Genomic DNA, 5,870 nt, shown 5'->3' on the forward strand with positions numbered 1-5,870 from the left:
TCTAACAGGAACTCAATGACTGGCTCTTTGGCCTCCTCACCCCCTAATGGAGGAGCAGTCCCTTTAGACCACAGAGGAGGACTTTGCAGCCAGTCCTGAAGATACCTGATAAAACAGGATCAGATGAATGGGGAGGAGGTCCCCCCATCACTGGACTTGGAAAGGGACACGGTAGAGATGAGGGAGAGAGGGAGGGACTGGGAGGGAATGAGGGAGCGGGACACAGCTGGGATACTGAGTTAATAAAATGTAACTGATAAGAAAAAATAAAATTAAAAAAAAAAACTAAAATCTGACATTCTTCAAAATCCAAAAAAAAAAAAAAAATCAACAGAATACTACAAGCAGAAATTTCATAAGTGTCCTCATATGAAAGGCCTATGTCAAAATGCAGATCACAAAAATATTATGTAATATCACCTACAGGAAATGCATATAAAGGGCATATAGTAATAAGAAAATTTTATTTTTAGACTTGAATCCTATTCCCAAGATATTTCATTGCATACATACAGAATTATCAGAATCTAAAACAACCAAAAACCAAAATATATTTTTATCAAGCATCCAGGACAAAGAATGCTTAACCTGTTGATTTATACATGTATAGCACACCAAAATACAAAATGTGCTTCTGTTCCTTCTACCTTAAATGATTCTCAAAGCAGGCTTTTGGAGCAACTAGGGAATCAATTAAGTTTGTCAATTATAAAACTAATCCTTGTGAACAACAAACAACACACCAAAAGTCACACCAGAGAGCTGAGGATAAAACCACTTTACATCTGCGAGTGAGGCAGCTGTACCCAGTTTTGTTTTATGTGCTAGCAGTTTTCTACATTCCATTCCATATTTAAACCAAAAAGTTATGAGGACCACTGTGCTCCATGTTAAGATAGGACCAGAAGCAAACTTTTTGTTTTTTGTTATTGGTGTTTTTTTGTTTTGTTTTGTTTTTCAGTTCTTTAGGTTTTTTTGTTTGTTTTCTTTTTTCCCCAGACAGGGTTTCTGGGTGTAGCCCTGACTTGCCTAGTTAGTCTCGGTCTCACAGAGATCTGCCTGTCTCTGCCTCTCATGTGCTAGAATTAAAGGTGTGTGCCACCATGTGCAGCTCAGAAGCAAAATTTAAAGTGTTGCAATTTGTTTAGAGTATTGGTATTTTCTAACATCTGATACTTCTGAAGCTGTTTGTAATGATAACACCCTCTTTCTAAAACAAAAAGAAATCTAGTATATAAAACATTGTTCTTTTTTAAGATAAATTAATGTCTCCACAATTTTTAAGAAATATTTCATATCAAGGTTGTGGCCTCTGAGGGGCTAATTGACAGAGTCTTATTTTGTTTACTTAAAAATTTACCAAATTTCTACTCAGAAGGATGTCACCAGGACCAGTGACAAAGGGACAAGTGTTGAGAAGAGAAAATAGCTTTAATGAAGGTGGTAGAGATCAAAAAAAGGATAATTCCTCCTTTTCCAAGATCTTAGGGAAGTACTAGATTTTGTAAATCAAATCATTATAGGGACAACATGGAGAAAAACAACATTTTCCAGATTCCTTCAGTTGAGCAGTCTGAAGTTTTATAGTGATCATGTGGTGATAGATTCCTGATGATAGTTTATTGTTAAAACTTGAAGTAAAATAAAAGCTGGGATCCAAGATGGCAGCGAATAGCGTGCATCATATCTGAGGGGCACAGCATCTGAAACTCTGAAATTGGTGAGTGAAGGGGCTACTGAACCCAGAACAATGACATCCAGGCTTCCAGGGATAAAGGAGTCTAACTGTGAACAAAGACCATTTAGATTCGGGTCACCTGAGGACTCCTCCGTGGACTTCTCCTGGGGGTTCCAATCCCCAGGTACTTCCCCATATCCACCTCCCTACTCCCTCTTTGGCTGTGGCAGCAGATGTGGCCCGCAGTGCACAGAGCACAGTACCCAGTGCTGGCAGCTCATAGCAAAGACACCCTGGCTCTGGCTCTGGAACAGAGGATACTCAATACCTCCTGGTACTCCCCAGGGACCAGCCACCATAATCCTTCCCTGGTGGAGGTGAAGGCTACAGAGAAGGCCTGCAGAGTCCGCCTCAGAGCACAGTGCCTGGTGCCCAGTGCTGGCCGGCTCCTAGCTTAGTGCACAGTGCCAGTGGACACCAAGATCTGTGGATACAGCACCAATGAGCTGACTGTTAACCTACACCTGCATTTGCCCCAGCAGGATCAAATCGGAGAGTAGAAAACAAGGGGAACCCCTGTGCTTTCTGACTGGTCCTGCTAGACAGTGAGTGCACCTTCAAGTGAGTGCTTGCAAAGGCCAAGGTTCAGGGCCCCTCTAAGCAAGCAGCCAGACATAAGAGCCTTACCACCCACACCCCTACTGTGGGCAACATAGGGATTCTTGGGACAGCATTCTCAACAATGAAGCCCCTGCTATGTGGGTCTACCAGTGAATTCCAGGCAAACAATTCTAGGAGCCCAGACAGATCTGCGTACCAGTAACCCTTAAACCACTGAAGTAGTCAGGGAATCTGCACCTGTGCATTGCACCCACTAACAGCGCTTATGAGTAGCTCCAGAGTCACATTCCCCCATTAGGTACAGCTGAAACAACACTGCACACTCTCAAACCAGTGGACCTCTCTCATCTTCCTGAAAAACATTCCAGAAACCAGAAAAAGACAGACCCAGTCTGAAGTACAGACTCCAAGAACAGTGAAGATTACAGATAAGCAGATGGCCAGAGGCCTGCATAAGAACAGACACAACAAAAATCAGGACATCGTGGCTTCACCAGCAACCCCCAAAATCAACAGACATTTCAATTCATCAGAAACACAGGAAAATTATTTTAAAACTATGCTAATCCAGTTATTAGAGGATCATAAAGAGGAAATGAACAAATCTTTCAGAGAAATAGCCACACAAATAGAGGCACATAAAGAGGAAACAAACAAATCTCTCAAAGAAATAGCCACACAAGTAGAGGCAAATAAAGAGGAAACAAAGCTTTCAAAGAAATAACCACACAAATGGATACAAATAAAGAGTAAACAAACAAAGTTCTCAAAGAAATACAGGCAAATACAGCCAAACAAATAGAGGCACAATTAGCAGCATATAGAGAGGAAATGAACAAAAAAATAGAAGCCTAAGTCCAATGCACCTCCCATTTGTCTTTCTAAGTGAGGATTGATCATCTTACCCCGGGTCCTCTTTCTTGTTTATCTTCTTTAGGTGTATAGATGTCATTATGTTTATCATATCTTATAGGATTATATGAGTGAGTATATATATACCATGTGTGTCTTTCTCCTTCTGGGATACCTCACTCGGAATGATTTTTTTCTAGATCCCATAATTTGCCTGCAAATTTCATGATTTCCTCCTTTTTGATTGCTGAGTAGTATTCCATTGTGTAAAAATACTACAATTCTGTATCCATTCCTCCATTGATGGACATCTGGGTTGTTTCCAGGTTCTGGCTATTACAAATAAAGCTGCTACACAGGACAGGAGCCTAATGCAGAGGGCCCCTGAAAGACTCTACCTAGCAGTGTATCAAAGCAGATACTAAGACTCATAACCAAACCTTTGGCAGAGTGCAGGGAAGCATATGAAAGAAGGGGGAGTTAGTATGACGTGGAAAAGATAGGAGCCCCACAAGGACCAAATATATCTGGGCACAGGGGTCTTTTCTGAGACTGACACTCTACCAAGGACCATGTATGGATATAACCTAGAACCTCTGCTCGGATGAAGCCCGTGGTAGCTCAGTAACCAATTGGTTTCCCATAGTAAAGGGAACAGGAACTATTTCTGACAGGAACTCAATGGCAGGCTCTTTAACCTCCCCACCCCCCAAGGGAAGACCAGTCCTGCTAGACCACAGAGTAGGACTTTGCAGCCAGTCCTGAAGATACCTGATAAAACAGGGTCAGATGAAAGGAGAGGAGGTCCTCCCCAATCAGTGGACTTGGAAAGGGGCAAGGAGGAGATGAGGGAGGGAGGGTGGGATTGGGAGGAAATGAGGGAGCGGGATATAGCTGGGATACAGAGGTAATAAAATGTAACTAATAATAAAAAATAAAAATAATAAAAAATAAAAAATAAAAGCCATTATAAAAAAGGAGGAATCCGCATTCAAACAGATGAAGGAAATGGAGCAAGACACGAAAACAGAATTAGAATCAATAAAGAAAACACAAATTGAGAAAGCCCTGGAGCTGGAGAACTTAGAGAAAAGATCAGGAACCACAAAGGTAAGCATCACCAACAGAATACAAGAGGTAGAAAAGAGAATCTCTGGTGCTGAAGATACACTTGCAGAAATTGATAATTCTCTCAAAGAAAAAGTGAAATTGGAAAAGTTCCAAAAACAAATCATCCAAGAAATCAAGGAAGCCATGAAAACACAAAATCTAAGAATAATAGGAGGAGATGAAAAAGAAGATACCAGGCTCCAAGGTCCAGAAAACATTTTCAAGAAAATCATAGAAGAAAATTTTCCTACCTTAAAGAAAGAGATGTCCAGAAAAATACTAGAGGCCTACAGAACACCAAATAGACTAGACTAGAAAGAAAACTCCTCATGTCATATCATAGTCAAAACACTAAATCTACAGAACAAAGAAAAGATATTAAAAGCAGCAAGGGAAAAAGGCCAAGTAACATATAAATGTAGACCTATCTGAATCACACCATATTTCTCAGAAGAAAATGAAAGCCAGAAGGGCCTGTGCAGATGTCATTCAGACTTTAAAGGATCACAGATGCCAACCCAGACTACTATCCCCCGCAGAGCTTTCAATCAACAAAGATGGAGAAAACAAAATATTCCATGACAAAACAAAATTTAAACAGTATCTACACAGCAACACAGCCCTAATGAAGATACTAGAAGGAAAACTCTTATCCAACAAAAACAACTACATCCAAGAAAACATAGGATATAAATAACTACACAACAAAAAATCAAAATTATACAAGCAACAAAACATAGTAACATCAATAACTCCACAACAAAATAAATTAACATTCATTGGTCACTATTATCTATCAACATCAATGGACTCAACTCTCCAATAAAAAGATACAGACTAACAGAATAGCTGCAGAAACAGGATCCAACATTCTGCCGCATCCAAGAAACACACCTCTGCAACAAAGACAAACACTACCTCAAAGTAAAGGGCTGGAAAAAATGTTTTTCAGGCATTTGCACCCAGGAAACAAGCTGGGGTAGCTATCCTAATATCTAATAAAATAGACTTTCAACCAAAATTAATCAAAAAAGATGAGGAGGGGCACTATATTCTCATCAAAGGAAAAATCCACCAGGAGGACATCACAATTCTGAACATCTATGCCCCAAATACAAGAGCGCCTACACTTGTAAACGAAACATTATTAAAGCTTAAATCACACATCGATCCCAAAACCTTAATGGTGGGAGACTTCAACATCCCACTCTTACCAAGGAACTAACTGATCATCTAGACAGAACCCAAATAGGGAAATAAAGGCACTTACAGAGACCCTAAATCAAATGGACCTAATAGATGTCTACAGAACTTATCACCCAAATTCAAGAGAGTATACCTTCCTTTCAGTATCTCATGGAACCTTCTCCAAAATAGACCATATAGTTGGTCACAAAGCAAGCCTCAACAGAAACAAGGAGATTGAAATTATCCCCTGTATTCTATCAGACCACCATGCCACACCCTCTCTCCAGTGTCGTCAGTGTAGCATATCAATAGATCGTGCTACTAGATGGGAGATATGTTTCCCTCGGGAATAAGGTCCGTGGAGGTCCGTGGCAATGTGCCCCCACCCAAGGCCACCTAAGTCAAAAAGAAATATTCTGAG

Source organism: Psammomys obesus, unplaced genomic scaffold (genome assembly GCF_907164565.1).
Source record: "Psammomys obesus unplaced genomic scaffold, mPsaObe1.curated_primary_1811, whole genome shotgun sequence".
In the NCBI taxonomy this organism is placed as follows: domain Eukaryota; kingdom Metazoa; phylum Chordata; class Mammalia; order Rodentia; family Muridae; genus Psammomys; species Psammomys obesus.